Genomic DNA, 20,632 nt, shown 5'->3' with positions numbered 1-20,632 from the left:
TTACTACTTCTGTGGTCAAAAGGACGGTGCTTAGTACTGAAGCACCCGACATAGGCCGTTCTGTACGATGACGGCTAAGTAAAGGACTCTTACAACTGGCCAAATTACTCCATTTTCATTTTATGTAGATTGAGTACTTACTGTTTTACTTGTAGATATTTCTTCGATTTCAGTTTTAATACTAAACGCACATTAGCTATAGCTGACATAGGACTAAAAATAGGATCAAAAAGGTAATCACGGTCTATATCCCGGTCAATATAAGTCTAATGAAAATAACCGTAAATCATTCAAAACTCTGACATAGGACTATTTTACGAATGCACGTTCAGGTTCTTATTTGAATATATTTTTGTCGCCAACACTTTTCTACAATTTAAAAAGGATGATATGTGCTTAGGTAAATTGGAGTTGATGGATTTGCTGATAAGTTGAATGTGTTTCAGTATTTGCATACTTAATTAAATTTAAAATGTAGTATTCTAGATTTGTTTTCATAAATAATGAAGATGTAAATAAAATAACCTGTCATATCAAAAGAGAAATTAATAAATAAAAAGAAACATTGGTTAACCGTTGGCGCCGCAATTTGTATTTACCTGATAATGTCAAAATAAATCGAGCTGTAAGTGCCACAGAACGTGACAATAGTTATTTGTTATACAAGGGGGCAAAGTTATATTTTAACGCCGAGTGTGGAATTGAAAACGAGCTGATTCTATAGTTGAACCACGAGCGAAGCGAGTGGTTCGAGAATAGAATCCTGAACTTGCGAGTTTTTTAACACACGAGAAGTAAAATACATTTGCTCCCGAGTGTAACACAAAACTTTTCCCCTCACTATAGCGAGGAAACTAGAACGCAAAAAATGAGTTTATCACTGCTTCCAGTAGTTCCACAGGTGGTAAATCATCTTTATTAATAGATTCACCTACTTTTATCAATTTTATAGCAGTTAATTTGACTTTATTCAAAGTCAAATTACTTTACCCACTAGTGGATAAAATGCGTTTTTACCCGCTGGTATTAAAGGACAAAACACGTGTTTCCGAGCTAGTGAGGGGAAAAGAAATAAACACACTAACATTCTTTCTTGAAAACATTACCATCAATTTTTTGGTCGGGTGAAATCACAAATCACGTAAGAATTCGCGGGGCCACGCGGGCGGCGGGTAGACCACCCGACCGTGGGAGCGAAAAACCGTAATTTTCAATCTATATGACCTCCTCAGTCTGCTTTGCAGTATTTGTAAATTTATATTGCTCGATTTTTTCCAAGTTGCTATTTTCAACAACTTTGCGGGAATATATTTTAACATTTTTAACATTTCCTTTGCTGTTCCACTCGTTGAATAAACTGAACGAAGTAACTTGTATTGTGGCAATTTGAAACCGGAACTGAAAGTTATTATTTTCATTTTGTATTCGGTTAATTTATAGAAAAAAATATTTTTAGACCAAAATCAGTTCAAATATATCGTGTTGGCTTAAACATTTTTATCAGTGGTTATATTACCTAAAATTATTTATTGAAAATTATTTCGTTAAATACTCAGTGACGACCGGTCTGGCGCAGTCGGTAGTGACCCTGCCTGCTGCGCCGCGGTCCCGGGTTCAAATCCCGGTAAGGGCATTTATTTGTGTGATGAGCACAGATATTTTTTCCTGAGTCATGGATGTTTTCTATGTATATAAGTATTTATATATTATATATATCGTTGCCTGAGTACCCACAACACAAGCCTCACGCACCTGGAAAGTACCTACTTAATTTTTTTTAATGTGTAATTATAACGATTGTTGTGACGCCCTTAAAATACGTGAAACCCTTTTAAAGGAAGATCAAACAAAATTACCACAGAGGTACAATTGCGTAATTTTTAAAAATATTTCTGTCCACGTGTGGTTGCAAAGTTGGCTGTCCCGGAGAATCTTGTTATGACATGTACAATGTTTGCTCGGGACCAATTTAAATGTTTCTTAATCCCTTTAGAACGCCCTGTAGGACTCGTTTGTGTCTTTAGGCTTGAATGTGACGCGCAGGACAATGTAAAACGATGGAAATATTTACAGAACACTCGAATGAGATATTTCTACGGGTTAACAAATTTATTCTAAGGACATTACTTGTGACGCCTCGCAGTTTAAAATAGGGTATGTAAATAAGGCAGCAGCAGCGGACTGGTCCATACAAGCCGATTCCCACCGGCTTGCCTAAAATTGATTAGGTACTAGGAAAGTACCTAATGTTAACGTAGGTCTCTTTTTGCTCAGTGTTGCCTAGCAGAAAGTTTCACCAGCCGCCACTGTAAGGTAGGCTGTTTTGTTAAAATATTATAAGGGACCTCTTTGGTGGGATATTTAAAGTCTACTTCATTTTAATACCCTATTTTAAGTATTCCTAGGAATCAACGATACTTCCAGTTCTAAGGAAACCTAGGACCGTTGAGAAACCAATAACCGGTTGAGAAATAATAATATAAAAGTAGCCGAAATTCTAATAAATGTAATATACTTTTGTCATCAAACGGTATTAAAAAATGATCCGACTCCAGTCGCGCGTTATATAATTTCGCTCTTTGCCCGTAGATCGATTAGAGCATGGACACACAGGATCGATTAGAGCATGGATAACTACATAACTGCCATCACGGACTTTACGTTTTGATGTCTAGAAGTAGGTTAATTGGTAGGCATCTCCAAAAAAACTGACGGCCCTTTACTTCCTACATGTAGGTACTATCTTACATAAATCTTAATCTGAATTTCATGTTCATAATCGTTGTTGTAGATAAGAATATTTTGCAAGTTGCTAGCTTAAAAAGTTGGGACCTTTAAAAAACTTAGAAACCCTTCTTAAAATCGTTGAATATTTTACGACGGTCGTTTTTTATTTATTAAGCTCAAGATGGAGTTTTCATCTGCGCAATTTTTTATTGAAAAATATCTAAATCAAAGTCGAACACTCGTGATGAAAATCGGTGAATTGATAAATCGACATTTTTCCAGTCTTTATAATATACAATTCGCTTAAATAATTCCTTAAGGAATAAATCGTTACATACTGATATTGGATGAAACTTTAAGAATCTTCAATAAACTAAATCCAGTCTTGATTATTAAGTTTGATTGATAGATCTCTTTCAAGAAAGTTTTATTACAACGTTTATTAATTATTGGAAATACCTAGAAACTTAGGTTCAAAAGTTTTGTTCGAACCTCACGCATTTCTAGTTTTTTGACAAGTTTGCTTTTTCACTCTTTCCAGAATAATAGTCGCCTTTAAGAATTTAAAGTGCAATAAATTCTGGGCCCGTGTAGTGAGGGGTTAAGAATGTCACCCCTTTCCTCCCGTGGGTATTGTAGAAGTCGACTGTGGGATATGGGTTTAATTGTGGTGTGGGCGATAAGCTAGCGACCTGTCACTGTAATATCACTATTTAAAAAGTATTTAAATTTCTTACCCTAAAGGCCACTTGCACTGCACCACCCGCCTAACTCAAGGTTAGTGGGCTGTCAACTGTCAAATTCCATATAAAATGGTGGGTTAATCTCGGCTTAACCCTCCATTTTCGGTGATACAAGTGACCTTAGTAAGAGTGGTACTGAAACATGGGCAGTTTCATGTGCTCTGCCTACCCCTTTTGGAAATACAGGCGTCAGTCTAGCATAGGTTGCTCACATGATTTTATGTTTGTATGAATGTAAATACGGCTATGAAATTATGTGAGTAACCTATACTAAACTCACGCCACACACATATTTCACAGCATTAAATTTAAGAAGAAAAAAGAGACGACCGTCCGAAACCGATTCTCATACAAGCGTAGTCCCCATTTTCCTCCAATCAAATCAATCAAAAATGTCAAAATCAAAGGGTTCGATTTTTTCCATTTTTTGATTACCTAAGTACCTATTTTGAAACCAGGAGCTAGTCATACAAATTCATAAACAATTTTAAATGCTCCTACATTAAATTGGAAATTCCCCAACGCGCAACGTATGACAGCTCAGTAAAATACATGCGATTCCATTGCAATTCTTTACCATAATGTCAATACCGAGGAAGGGAAATGGAGACGTTTGTGCAGAGAATCTATCGTCTCATCCTCTTAATCCAACAACTAGGCACTCATTAAGGTGCCGGCGTCTATCACGCAGCGATTAGTCCATCATCAATCTCTGGCACACAATGATCCCTTAACTAAGCGTCGACGACACGAGTGGCTCCGTGGACGGTCTTTCTCCGGTCAGGGGTCGTCGACTCATGTCCTGCCTAACAATATTAAACTCGAGTAGAAAAAACTTGAAGAAGCGCTCTGTTATGAATTTCAAATATGGTTGACAACAGCTGCCTATAATAATGCCGAAGTGTTCTCCAACTTGCGTTAGCTCTCGAACTGAAAATACATATTTTTAGGGTTCCGTACCTCAAAAATGAAAAACGGAACCCCTATAGGATCACCCGTGCGTCTGTCTGTCCGTCTGTCACAGCCAATTTTCTCCGAAACTACTGAACCGATTATTTTGAAATTTGGCACGCATATGTAAACCTGTGACCCAAAAACGGACATGTAATTTAAATAAAGTAACTTTAATTATAGGGGCCACTTTTAGGGGGTAAAAGTGAAAATTAAAAATCAAAGTTTCTAGAACTATATTGTGTTACATATCAAATGAAAGAGGTTTTTATAAGTATTTCAAAAATATTATTTTTATAATTTTTAGTAAGGTAATTTTCAAGTTATTTAAGAAAATAGGCAAAAGATGACCATTATTCGCAAAAATGACTTAAGTTCCTACTAAAAAGGAGGCGCTTAAGCCCTTCTTGTAGTGTACAGAACCCTTACAACGCTAGTACAACTCGCACTTGGCCGGGTTTTTTTAATCTAAATTGGAATAAGATAATATTATACTTACGTCCAATTCCAGTGCCAAATGCTTAAGTTATGAAATCACATCAACTCATTTCACTAACAGGTATAACTCAAGTAAGTACCTAGGTACATAATATTATTATAACAAACATCTGACAATTTTAATATTTAATTCAAGACTTATTTTATCAATTCAACGTTCTAAAAATATATACGTAAATGCTGTAAATATTTTTCTACTCCCGATCTGTTATTCGTCATTTACAGGGTCGTGTAGTAGATCTTTAAAACCCTACATAAAAGTCTATTCCCCAAAGCCAGCGTCCGCTGGCTTTCCGCGTATGCGCGCAGTATCGAAAAAACTGAAAACGCATTGTTTGGCTCTGTAACCTTGGCATCGCAATGTTATAACGATACTGCGCGCGTGCGCGGGAAGGCTTTGGGCAGCTGAGCTGACAGTGCAAAACTTTGCGTCAAAATACAAGAAACAGTGTGAATTTCACGAAAGTTGTTCAAGAAAACTATTAAAAACTAAGTGCAAGGTCGTCGAAAAACTATTGTATGCAACGGTGTTTAACTGAGTCAAAAAATACTCGTGGCGTCTTAATAAGAATTTTCGGCTTCCTCTAAATTATTACCCAAGCCTCTCGTCTTTTTTGACCTCCTTTAAACGCCTGTTGCATAAAATACTATAAACTTTATTTTGCAAAGAGGTTTATTTGACTGCCCCGGCACAAGTACACACACACACACAAGTTTACTGAGAATAAAATGTATATATTCCAAAATCGATTTTGAACTTTTATTGTGTTCAAAAACAAAACAATCTTATCTGGAGCTTAGGAGGGTACAACAAACTACTATTCACTTGATTTACAACATTCGAATGTTAACCGAACTAAACAAACACTCGTTATGGCTGCCGTATTTCCAGGAGGTATTCTATCTTCTCTAGAAAGATCAATCTAGGCAATCTAGCTAGGGCACTGCGTCTAGATTTAGCGGATAGCCGACTGACTGATGTGCCCTTTTACGAACTGCCAACCTTTATCCGGCAAAATTAATTTACTTCGAACATTCTGTCTATACATACATAATATGGATGGTGATAAGCAATAATGTGTCAACCCACAAAAACTAAAAAAATGAGATTTTAATGCCATGTTAAAGCTGGATTTTTATACTTCAATTTGCAAAAATGATCTTTTCGTTTTGAAAATTTTCACAATCCCAAAAGTAAAAAAATAGGTTAACACAAATCCTTTATCGTGTGTTGCCTGTTTTGCATTAATGTGTCAAGAACCTTAACTTATTATAGTAATTGGCAGAAGACATATTTAAATTACAATAATGTGTTATGAGGGTTGACTCATTATTGCGAAAATCACATTCCGCTAGTTCTGTTTTAGCACAAGCGGTGTACCTAAAGGTAGGTGTTCCTAAAAATAGTGTTTATAATAAGTAATTAAACAAATTATCAGCAAAAATATATTCATTATTGCGGTTTTCAAGTGTTAAATACTACTGGTGACAAAAATGCGGTATTTATAAGGTGTAATCATACTTTTTTTACGGAATACGTTTTGAGGTCAGTTTTCCGAAAACATATAGTAAAATAGCTTATTTCTGTCTTTTTTTGTCATGTATTCATTTTAAATGCCAAATACAATAATTTACATGTATTCATTCACATTCAAAAATAATGTTATTTCTATAATTAAAACGATTTTAAATAATGTTTTACACTTGACTCATTCCTGCAAAACGCAAAAAATGTCATAGTTACCCACTATGTCTCATAAGACTTGAATGATTATTGCAAAATGATATTTTATTCGTTGTTTTATGCTACGACTCGTGTTATAAAACATAAGTCATTATTGTTAAATTATATTAGGGTCATAAATTGTTCGTTTTTTGGTGTAAGTACCATGACACTATATTGTAAAACATAACTGATCATATTAAATTATGTTTGAATAAGTTATGACTCAATCCGTTAGTATATTTTTGCACATTAATGGTAATTCAGTACGAAATTTAACATTTTAAGTCATGAATGTACATATCCGTTATTATAATTTGCATACATTTTTGGTATACGTGTTTATATAAAAAACTAATATAAGCTACTAAATAGATTATGTGCCTTTATGTGGCTACCAGGACGGTTACCATGACTTTTTGATATTTTACTGTCACGGTGAGGGTTGCGGAAAATGTATGGAAATATTGAACAGCACTCCAAGCCAAAACGCACTTTTACTAATATTTTCGTACATATTCTGTAACATTCACCATGAACATAAAATGTCAAAAAGTCATAGGTTTTGATTAATACTTACTAAATGGTCGTTTATTATTTTGTTAAAAGATATTTTATTTTTTGTTTTTGTACAAGTCATGAGTTATTCATGACTTAAATGACTTAGTCCATTTCTTAGCGTAAAAAAATATTTTGATTAATATTTTTGATAAGTAGTTTATTTATTTTTTAGATAAAAGATGATTATTTAGTTTTTGTACCGATTCTTTGTTGAAAAAGCACAGATAATTTAAATATCTGTCTATGTCTGTTGATCATTACTCTAATAGTTAATTTATAGTATTTTATGCAATAGGCGTTAAAAGGAGGTCAAAAAGATGAGTGGCGTGGGTAACAATTTGAGGCAAAGCCGAAATTTGTTATTAAGACGCCACGAGTATTTTTGAGTCAGTTAAACACCATTGCATACAATACAATACTTTTACAACTACCATGCACTTCGTTTTTAATAGTTTTCTTGTATCCTGTATTTTGATGCAAAGGCTTGCACTGTCAGCTCAGCTGCCCAAAGCCTTCCCGCGCACGCACGCAGTATCGTTATAACAATGCGTTTCCATGGTTACAGAACCAAACAATGTGTTTTCAGATTTTTCGATACTGAGCGCACGCGCGGAAAGCCAGCGGACGCTGGCTTTGGGGAATAGACTTTTATGAAGGGTTTTAAAGATCTATGCACGACCCTGTAAATGTCGAATAACAGTTTGGGAGTAGAAAAAAACATTACAAGGTTTGATTAACAAATAATGTTTTGATTCCTACATACCTAATAACATAACCATGACTGATATGTTACTTAACACTTAAGTATAAAGTTAACTTTGTGCATAGGTTGAGTATTTCACAACAACAAGTCATGTGCTTTAACATGTTTATTTAAGTCTCATAGATATTTTTAAACAATTAGCAAAAGTGAGTTAAGTATCATAAAACAGTCTTGAAAAAATTTAACGTCATCGAACAATTCGCAATAAAAGAAAAGGGCATTATTTCGTCAAATTGAAGTTTGTTTTGTAATTAAGCTACAATAATCACTACTAGTCAACATATTATAGCTGAAAAACACAACAATCTAAATAAAAACTATTTTTTTAAAGAGAAACACAAAAAAAATAGGAAAAAATCTTTAGACGCCATTTTCTCAAAATGGTTGGCGTGTGGGTTGACACATTGTTGCTTATCAGCATCCATATATGTATGTAGAAATAGGTATGTAAATTCTCGTTTGCCTTTGTGATTTATTACTTTAACGTGTTTTAATGTATCGAATTTTACAGGAATCGGAGGCAATATCACTTACATATACATTTTGTGTTACTCCGAAAACCTTAATTGTTCATTGCCTACGTGCTTTAATATAACGCATTTTGAAACTGGCAGGCAAGCATGGTCGCCTGACAAACGATATAGGGTCAAGCTGTCTTTTTCGCACTATTTGTAAGTATGATAAGGATGCATGATGCTATAAAGTTTATCCAACTAGTGTTGCTACGCTCGCTGGAGTCAATTTCACTTGTTTATTTTATTGGATATTGCTTTCATCCTACTCGAAAAACCTTCATTAGCATCCAATAAAGGATTTCATTTATTGAAAATGGCGTATAATAGTTATTACCTATTTGGTCAATGTGAATATTGTAGACTCATGTTAAATGCACCTGCATATCAAGTCAATCTTTTACTTGTATCTTTAATTTTGCAAAACCGCATTCCGTGAAATCGGACTTCAAAAAATCTACATTCTTTAAAAGATACTAGGTATAATAAGATAAGCAAAAATGATAGTCATCTAGACATTCAGGATCAAATCGTCCCTTGGATCGGGTAATGGTGTCAATCAATCTAATAAGTACCTACCTACATCTAAATTATTCAATCACTAAAAGCGAGCGAAAAATAACCATAACCGTCAAATAGGTTGTTAATATCGCGCTACAAATTGCTTACAATAAACCATTGTACTGGACACAAAAAAAACAACAGATTAATTACAAGCAAGATGCGAAAAATCCCGATCGCGCCATAGACGGTGGCATCGATAAAATATCGATTGAGTGCGTAATCGCCGCATGAATATTTATTGTTAATTTGTACGCCCGATAGTCCCAAGGCGTACAGAAAGCGATATTTTATAATTTCGACGGTATTGTATCAATGTAAATGGTCCCCCTGTTAGCCATTCGACTTGTACGAGTCTCGATTATGGCAGTAATGGTCACGATTCGTGAACTTATCGACGTGATAATGTATTGAGTTGGGATCGGAGGATGAGAAATAATGACCCGGAGTATTACGATATTAATAAAGAACTTCCATGCTAAGAATATTCCATAATTTAATATTCTGTAAGCTTTATTTTTTCTTACCAATTATCAATTGTTTTATGGAACCTGTATTCGAAGGCCTAAGTCGCCCTAAGCTAGTTGATAGGAACCTAAAGGGCTCTCGACAGATCAGTCGCGTTTGTAAATTATATTAGTTCAATCCTGAGGCAGTCTTCACATTGAATTGAAAGCAAAAGTTAATGGATCAAACATTAATAATACAATGATTTTCCAATACATTCATCAATCTCTAGTTTAAGATTTAATACTTAAGGAAATCATTATTTAATTGAAATCCAGTAAGACGTATAAATGCCATACGATAAATTGTAGTATGTGTGAATCGGAACGCTCTCTTCTGCTTGGTCAGCCCTTGCATTTTGTGTAGATCCAATAAATTATTTCTATAAAATTAAATAGTTTTAATTCCGGATACAACATTGGCGACGAGGATGGGATAAATAAATAATTTTCCAAGATAAAAAGTTACCTATAGTTTACATAATTAATGTTAATATTGTTGGTGTTTCTTTCTTGTATTGTCCTCCATTATGTAGGTACTTACTTATAATTTTTTTTCCAGCACGATCATCACTAAATAAATGCTCCACAAAGACATATATCCACAATTCATAACAGCAGATCATTGTTCTCATCGAGCGGTGCTTACTTTATACACTACGTATGTATACGTTTCCAAAGCCCTTCATTGCATTATATGTATAAAATATATCTCCCAAATAAACTTCAAAACAAACCAATTCCATTTAATTACAGCGTTTGACATAGATACCCCATAAACAAAGCACAATTAGTATTAACAAGAATACAATTTATTATCTTAGGTACGTGGGAGCATCAAAGCAGCTAAATAACAACCCTTCATTAATGGGCCAAGACAAGCGGCGTAGGTGGGTTTCGCAGACCACTTACCTACAAAATAGATGGGGCATGTAAGCACAGAATATACAAAAGTACAAGTACAGGAGACTCACTGCCAAATACCTGTCAACGAACTGCATGCGACATTGAGTTCTATTATTGCGCAGCGGGAAGGTCGTCTAACTTTATGCGCCGCGACCACGCGACCGCGCAATGTTTGAAAGAAGCACGAAGTGAGCCGCCCCTGATGAAAAGCTCCGAGTTACAACTGTAAAGATCACGTCGGATAACAGGCATTATTCACACAAGCCAAACTTTGATTTAGAAAAGAAAAAGGGTATCAGTCCTTTTTATCGCGTAAATAATATTTAAAATTAATTCAGTTTTAAACGAAACTACACAGCAGTTTTCGAAGATATTCCAAGGACTAATCACAGTCCGTTAGATTGCCCTATGTAAATCAAAGTTTGGCTATATAAGCCAATAACTTACAGGAATGAGCACGGCTCACGGCAAGCTCAGAGATCATTTTGAATCATTGCTGAGCCACAACAGTAAAAATTAGTTATAATACCTGATGAGAAATGATGACTTCCATCTTAGTTATTCCGAATCTAAGCCATAGCTTACGACATAGTGTTTTCTGTTATAGTCGATCGATGATCACTTGATGCACTTTATAGATCCATCCAGCCTAAGAAGTGACAATCGTTGACGAAGGAAGTGTAAGCGATTGTGACAATGGCTAGGTAACCAGAGCATGAGCTTCCCGTTGTATTGTGTTTGAAGCTGTCTAAAACTAAATTTTTGTTGTAGCCACCAGGTGCGCAATCCATACGAGATGATCTGTGGTCAATATCGACTCGGCTCGATTGTCGGGAACAAGTTATCGATGCCGATTGATTAGAGAGCGAGATCAAAGATGCTCTTCCGCGTGGCTGAGCTCGTCTGGATATGTGGACTCTTTATATTTGGCGTATTTTTTTGTAATTACTTATATCTATTAAAGCTATCAGTTACAAGGCTGGCAAGTGATAGTCGCGAATCTCGCCATTACAATGATCACAAGTTTTTTTTTTCTAATTGATGACATTAGGACTAGTTAGTACATGTGGCGGCGACATACGTATGTAGTGACATAGGTCTTATAGGAATTAGTCCGATTTCCTTTCCTTCGCCGAAAAGCGTGTTTTTTCAAGTAACATAGAACTTTTAATTGGATAGTGGGTTCTACAAAAATTCTACTCGTATTTAATTAATCAACTTTTTTGAAACTGTATATTTTTACAGTTTTGCTGACTTCGTCCATAATCTTGTTAACAGAATTTTTAAACCACATCATTTTCATTGTTATTTTGATTGAACACCTAACAACACCTAACAACAACTAATAATTAAACAATCAGGGTTATTTTATATAAGACAATTAGGTCCACTTGCACCAACCACTTAACTCAGGGTTAGTGGGCTGTCATCTGTCAAATTCCATATAATATGGTGGGTTAACCCTCCATTTTCATTGGTGCAAGTGGCGCTAAGCGAATTAATAAAGCTTATTACCTTATTGGAAAGCCTTAAGTATAAGTACTAGTAATTTTGTTTATTATTGTAAATGTGTACCCATAAAGTTTAATTCAATGTCACCTTTAATCCGCACCATTTATCATTATAACGGTTTTTCACACGATCATTAAACCGCTATCTTTTAATCTTAAATATTCGCTTTAAGTATAAAACGTCATCGAGTATAAAAGTCAAACAATAGCCACTCAACTCTGACTCATGTCATTGATGGACGGTGTAGATTTTATAGATGATTTTTCTTGCATTTCAAACAATGACGTCGGTATCATTAATCTCGACTACCGGTAACGGGATCCGATATTTAGGCAGATTTAACTCCACTAGATAAAGCAGCCGAGGTATCCCCGAAGGTCTACGGAATGGAGGTTTTGAAAAAAGAATTGTCTACCCACCGTCTTACAGTTTTCAAATTGAATAAGATATGTGTACCCACAGCAAGCTTGTCTAAATTTCATCTACCAGTTCAAATGATTATAAAATGATTATACTAAGATTATAAACAGACGAAATAGATGAAAAAACTTTTTTTTTAAGTTTTGTAAAATAAACTTAAATTCACTGCGTTTTTAAACACATAAACTAATTTCCGCCCTAGATTACTTAACTTATGTTAGTACATAAACATTTAAATTATCATGTCCGCTTCATATGAGACCGCCAGAATGTGTAGTAACTTCAATTAGTGTTCGTAAATAAATGCAGGCCTCATAATAGTAGTAGCTAGGAACATATGTAGTAATAAAACACATTATTTCACATTACAAATATATAACATAGACCGAAAAGTAATAAATAACTTTGACCATGGGGCACAAAGGCGAACTTACATTTTACTGGGGAATAGTGCCCTCTATCGGAGGCAGTCTGCGGATATCAACAATCATAGCTAACTAGGTACATAACATACTGATCCTATCGAATAGATCGAACTAATCGATTTGCCGGTCCCGAGTTGACTTTCATTAAAACTATTGGGTCACGTTGATGTCGAGATATACCTACAGGTTATGCTAACTCCTTCATTTGTTACGGCCAGGTTGCTAATCTAGGTAATATTCCCGGGAAAATATGTTCATGAAGTCTACAAAATTGTAACAGGTTTTGTAACAGGATTTACAATTCATTTGTAAAGCGCATATACAGGTGTGGATTTCATACGGGCGAATAATTTATCCAGCTATAGTATCTGATCATACGAATCGTATAGGATAATCATTTTGTTAAAGTGTTATTAATTAAGGGTATTAATTTTTAATCTGACCAAGCAGCAACGTACGCCGTCCAACTTAATTCGACATGACATAAACGTCATGTCGTAATGACGTTTAGGTAGGTACCCTAATTGATGTGGACATAATACACTGCGTGCTGAATTATTATGTATGAAAAAAAAATTTTCATCTATTAAAAAACACATGTAGTTAGGCTCCTTAGGTCCGATACGAATCGTTATTAAGATACTCACCCGTATGGAATACACACGCTGTAAATCATATACAGAAGTACTTAATTCAGGACACGTGAGAAGATTTCAACGTGCGTCAGCAAATCATAAAAAAAAATTGTCCCGTGTTCTGCAGGGTTAAGAATTGGGTGTCGTAAAAGTCGACTGTAGGATATAGGTTCTATTGTGGTGTGGGCGATGAGTTGGCAATTTAGTTTACTTACAACCCTTAATTGCCAAGAGTGGCACCGAAATTTACAGTTTCATGTGCTCTGCCTACCTCGCCTGGGAGCATCTTGTCACACTCAAGTGAGAAATTTTATTTTTTTCATAATCAGTGCTGTCTAAATACGCATTAAAGAGCACTTTCATTGACTAAGAGTTTAAGAGAGTGATCTTCATTAAATTCGTCCTTATGAAGTCAAATGTATCAAACAAGAGAAAATACGATTACGTATTATATCTTATTCTCTAAAATCTACTATTGAACCGTGTAGCATAGTGGTACGGTCAACCAATTTGAATATGTAGAAACTTTTCACAGTAACAGTAGAAATAGAAATATTTATTGACTAAAAAGACATGTAGTAGTGGGAAACATGACTTTGGGTTCTGACATGTAACTGAACTTCTATGGCATATTTGCCAAGCACGGTTTAGTGTGCACGATAGAGTGGCCTAGAACTCAAATTGGTTGACCGTACGTACACTACGGTAGAACACTCGCCACGCGTTAAGTAGGTATAATAAGGTTAAGGTGTTAAGTAGGTATAGTAAGGTAGGTATAATAAGGTAGGTAATTTTTTTTTATTTATACCTACCCGCTAGCAGTTGCCTCGAGGTAACAAGTGGCCGAGAGGCCCCACGCGCCTGCCTGTATACTTGTGTAGTCGCGTGGCACGTACCTACTATTCTTTTGAGTTTTACATAGTAACTTATTAGTATTAGTTAACTAAAGCGTAGGTATTTGTCGTATTGCGGGCAAGTGAAGGATCTGTAACTTTATTAACTTATGAACAACCTGTGACTCGAAACAAATATACCAACATACTAACGTCAACTGCTAAATAAAATATTCTCTAATCTATGTAACTACTCCATTTGTATAATGAATAATTGTGTTTGCAGTAAACAACTGAAAAATATCCCCCACTCAAACAGTTAACTTATCTGAATTACATGCAGAACTCTAAGTGTTATGGCAGAAAGCCAATGCCTCTTAGAATTTTCTGCATCGTTGATAATATAAAAGCGGTATCTGTACGTGCTTAATAGAACAGAGATAAGACGACACAGTATTTTTAAAAGTTACTTAACACAGACCAATAAAGCGATATTTAATTGGTGCTACATCGGTTCTGCTCGGGGTTGGGTGTATATTGTTGCAGGCAATTGACGATTTAAGACAATTTCCAACATTCTATGCAGTAGTTTTGCAGTATTTGAGCATTATATTTGTAAACTAATTCGTAAGCCATATGTGTAGATAGACGTTTGTATTTTTGGTTACCATTTGGTTACCAAATATAAGAGAAAAGTACAAATCAATCAAATACGTACTCAAAACACTAGTTTTTGTAGCACATTGTGTCTAATAATGAGTAACTATACAATACACAACCTCGTTGTATATCTACATAGCTCCTGATCGATTGATAAGAATAACATCAAGACGTAGTTAATGATGAACCGGCTATGAGAATACGATTAGGTCTTATTTATCTGAGTCGGAGTTGTACTCTGGTCAATGCCAAAACAAATCTATCCTTTACCATAAAACCTCTGTGTAGCTATTATGTCCTGCGCATACAGAACAAAGGGATTGAACCTCCTACAACTTATAATCAGGCTGGTTTCAGCAGAATCCCTCTTCAGGCAGGCAAGCATGGTCACGATATACACGATATAACGTGTGCGTATCGATCGATATAACTTTTTTTGATATATTTTTAGTCGTTATAACGATCATTTGATATAATTATTGAATTATATAACAACAAATCGACGGTCCCAAGTAACACTGTCGGATCTACAAAATCGTCATTTTCATTTTATTGCATTAATGATCTTAAAACATCCAAATTTAATAATCATTATATTAAATAAGAATTATACAATTTGTTAGTATATTATTTAATAATATACTAACAAATTGTATAATTCTTATTTAATAACAATACATAATTATACAATTATACAATTTGTTAGTATATTATTTAATAATATACTAACAAATTGTATAATTCTTATTTAATATAATGATTATTTTTTCGAATAACATTTATTATAACATACTTTGAGTAGGTATAATGCTTATTTCCGATAATAAATAAATTGTATAACACAAATTCTTTCTAAAGCACAGTTAAAATAAAAAACAATTGCACAATAAATTAGATCCATCATTTACCAGAAAAGTAGATTAGGTTAGAACTGTGACCCCTCCACACAACGCGCTGCTACCAGAAAAATAGGTTAGGTTAGGTTAGGTTAGACCCTTCAACATATGTACTGCTATCAGAAAAGTAGATTAGGTAAGGTTAGAACTGTGACCCCTTCAAAAAAGAATAAAATTAATTCATGAAATGTTTTATACTGTTTGCTAGTTATATTATACTAGTCGTATATCAATAGATAGATATACCATATAACGGTTATTATAAATAAGTGTTATACGAAATAATGATTATACAAAATAAAAGTAGATATTTTGTGGTTTTACCTAATGTTAATGAGTGATTATATCCTTTAAATATATACGAAATGTTGTTATATCAAATGTTATTATACCAAAAAAAGTTATACCAATCATTACACACCCCGATATAACATCAGGCCGTCCTTTTTGCACTATTTGTAAGTGCGATAGGAAGGCACGTATGCGATTAAGTCTATCGAACTAGTGTGCTACGCCTGCAGAACTACACATAAACAATAGTAAATCACAAATGAAATGTGACGCGCCTTGCATTCGAAACGTTAATACTGATGGCTTCGTACGTGGAAATGCATCGAATGCATGTTCGCAGTTCAACTCGAAATTCAGCGAGTGCACTCGTTAGCGAAACACACTGGCGCTAAATGGACGAATTGTGAAGGAATTTTCGATCGTTTATTTAGTGACAGTTTCGGACTGGCGCCGAAATAGAAGGCAAAGAGGTTAATTGTATTTATACGGAATGAAAATTGTGAATTGGCGTTTTTTTTTTCTTTTTTCTGCGCTAAAAAGGTGTGAAGTTTGCAAATGTGTTGCTACCTAGGTATTTAAGTTTTAACATAATATTCTTATTAAATGATTGTGTATGATTTTAAGTTCATTAAACTAGCACAAAATTTAGGCCCTAAATTGACTTTTTTTTTTGTTTTCATCGTGTGAACCCATGTTTAGACCAGGGCCTGTAGGTGCGTAGCCGAATGGCCTAAACGCTCACGAAACGAAACGCTCGTAGATATCTATCTCTATCGCTCTTGTGTATTGACGCGACAGAGCCAGACTTACTTTCGCGGCGTTTCGTTTTCGTTTCGCGTCGCAGAAATGCCATTCGGCTACGGCACCAGGACGGTTCCGTTCCGTAGCGTACCTCAGTATTATCTTTACAGAGTTGCGAACCTATTACCGTCCGCCACAGAGTGTCAACGAATGTACGCTTTACTACAGGCCGATGTTCCTCAGTACGTTTTCAATATATTTTTGACAAAAACGATAAAGTGGTTGGCTAGTTACTTCATATATGTATGTAGGTATCTTATTATTTTACATAAGTATTTGTAATGCATTTTTTTATTACAATACAGGCTGTAACGTCAAAACTGCAAATTACCTGCTCCATCGATATATTTAATATCGGAATTTGCAAAAAAATCCAATTCCCAAGTACGCCAGCGACAAATCGATACGGGTTTACAACCGGTTCGCTATACGGATAGATGGCGCGATATCACTTGAGTGGGAATGCTTGCTTGAATTCTTTCCGATACAAGCATTACGTTCCCAACCTCATATCTCACTTCATCTCACTCCTTAGCCAACCTCCAGTAACAAACTATAGAGTCTAAGTTCAAAAACGCAATGAATAAAGATACGAGCGTTCGAAAAATTTCTACTGATATTTAGAAGTGCAGCGATAGCGAATGACACGCGAGCCAAGTAAACACTAGATAATACACGTGTATTTCTGTAAGTTTTCTTGTTTCTCTTATTTTGATGCTTGTGGTTGGTTGTAGGATTACATTTGTATGTAAATGTTTTACTTATATTAGGATTAACTTTTATCGAATAGCGCTTGCAATCCTATGTTAGTATTTTGATATGTAAAATGTTTTTTTGTAGTTGTTGTAAAATTACATATGTAGAAAGGATTACCGCAGCCCAGGGTACGTAGCCGAATGGCACAAACGCTCTCGAAACGCTCACGAAACGAAACGCTCGTAGATATCTATCTCTAACGCCCTTGCGTATTGGCGCGACAGAGCCAGAATACCTTTCGCGGCGTTTCGTTTTCGTTTCGCGAGAAATGCCATTCGGCTACGGCACTAGAGCTAGGTATCTCTGCAGATAGCTAGGTTATGGCTAGATAGGTGGGTTATAGAGGTGCTTTGACGGCCTATAAACAGAGAGCGCGCTGTTTTCTTGGAGGTCATATCGGTCCGGAAATACCGCAGGTGACAGTTTGTGCAAGGCAGGATGTTTCTGGAGGAACCCACAGTTGAAGACTAATGGTACTCCCACCCTGGGCTGTTATAAATGTTATATAACACTGTGACAGGGACAGCGTCACTGCGCGCCATCGCGCCATCGCGCCCTGTCACACCATGATTTGTTATATAAAATTCATAACAGCCAGTGTGGGAGAAACATGGGAGACCACAACAACTATTATGTGAACCATGTATCTGTATACATATACTCGTATAGGTAAATACACTGAGAACTAAAGCGCAACTTGCCATACACTTCGCATTCTCTACTAGGTACACAAGCAATTAAACTCAACAAGTATTATATGTACAATTGTACAGTTTAGAATATCTACTGTAATTGTTTCGTCAAAACCATAAGAATACCATACCATACATACCATGCATACCAATACCATGCATAGATCATACGACGCCAAAATTCCATACTACGAAATGATACGTATTATCAATTATCAATCTGTCTAGACAAGCAGAAAGATATATATATAATATATCCGTAATGTGACGCAAATATTGCACGTAATGTACTGAGATTATCACAGCCGTTTAGAATTAAATTCGATTTTTGTATCTTGACCATTGATAAATACCTATCACGCTTATATCACTCCTAAACCACGACACCACAACGAGAACGCAATTTAACTTCATTTTAATTATTTTTTGATAGATATTAATTTGATTAGAGGAATGTGGTGCACGATGGAATAGGGGACATGACGGGGTGACCGATCTTGTGTGCGAACGAATTGTCGAACTAGGATCATTGCACGCCGCGCCGCTATTATTTTAAGAAATGTGGGATTTGGCCATATCATCCAACAATATTCTCTGAAAGCGACCTTGCTCCGTCTTTGAGGAGAGATATTCCGGTTGGAAGTTGCAGATACGGTGTTCACTTGTGCACAGTGAATGGTCGTTTGCTGTGTGCCCTATTTTACCCTCATCTCCATCAGAAATAAATAAATAAATATTATTGGACATTCTTACACAGATTGACTGAGGCCCACGGTAAGCTCAAGAAGGCTTGTGTTGTGGGTACTCAGGCAACGATATATATAATATATAAATACTTATATACATAGGAAACATCCATGACTCAGGAACAAATATCAGTGCTCATCACACAAATAAATGCCCTTACCGGGATTCGAACCCGGGACCGCGGCGTAGCAGGCAGAGTCACTACCAACTGCGCCAGAACGGTCGTCACGTCCCACCCGGGCATCCGGTCCTTTCTTATGAGCATATTATAATACAATTAATACAAAATTCTTACCGATCTTAAAGTCATGCTCCTGGGAATCGAGTTGTCGCCTCTGTTAGGTTAGATCGTCAGAGTAGTTCGCCTTGCCATCTAATCGGCGCTTCGTCCCCGGTGGGTTTGCACTCTACTTCTGTGATTCACTTCTAAGGAGCATAAACCTTTATTCTGAAAATTTTACAAGAACACCAATTTAGTACCATCGTTCTATCCCGCTCATACACACACATCTTTGATAAAGTGCAACTATCGCGCTAGATCAATACGTTTTCGATATCAATTTAAAATAAACATTCGTGAATGACTTTAGCACAGCGTTCAGCGCTATATTTCTGAACCTGACTCGAACGACATGGGAAAAACATTTTTCGATATAAGTTTGAAATTAATTTTGAAGTTTAAGTCTGACCAGAGCTCAGCTGCTAGAGTCCGTCGCAATTTTATCCGTCGTAATTTTATTTTGCCTGGCTTTGAGACAAATGTAGAACGTGGTAAAACAAAATCCTCTATTTGAAAAGTGTTTGAGGTTGATGTTCTATAACAATTTTAATAAACGTCATACAAATCGTTTAGCCCTAATTTAGCTTCTAATATTTTTCCTTAAATTCGTAAGTAGATACATATTATTTACGAGTAGGTATGTGCGCATATATTTTTTGATAACGTGAGAAAACAACGCTTATTAATAGGTTATTATTATTCACCAAATATGCAACTCATATTCATTATTATCATTATCAAAATCATGCACAATTACTGTTAGTAAATGATGATTGATTTGTAAGGACATCCGTGCGGTTATCATCATTGACTGATACATATAATCTTAATCCTTTACCATACGTCATTAGTGATGATCAGGGATTTTTACAAGGACAGTTTCATTCGAACAAGATTTTTACGCATAGTTTTAAACTGAAACGGGACTTGGCGTACGGGGAACATTGAGTTAAATATACTTAAATGTGGGTAAGTTATTTTCTATCATGCAGAAACGCCTGCGAGAGATACTACATATTTTTAAATTAAAGTTTCCGTAAATATATTAATCATAGTCATAGTCGAATGCTCCGGTAAAGCAGTAGGTCGCAGGTTCGGGTCCTGCCGGAGGTGTAATTTCTCCTTTGATTTAAAAATAAACTTAAGTGTTACGCGATTAAGTGCACTTTCAGTTTCAAACAATAAAACTGTAAACTTTATTATATCAGCAGTTCTCAAAAAGTTTGTACATAG

This window comes from Leguminivora glycinivorella, chromosome 17, assembly GCF_023078275.1.
Source record: "Leguminivora glycinivorella isolate SPB_JAAS2020 chromosome 17, LegGlyc_1.1, whole genome shotgun sequence".
In the NCBI taxonomy this organism is placed as follows: domain Eukaryota; kingdom Metazoa; phylum Arthropoda; class Insecta; order Lepidoptera; family Tortricidae; genus Leguminivora; species Leguminivora glycinivorella.
Note: the sequence above shows the minus strand (reverse complement) of the source record.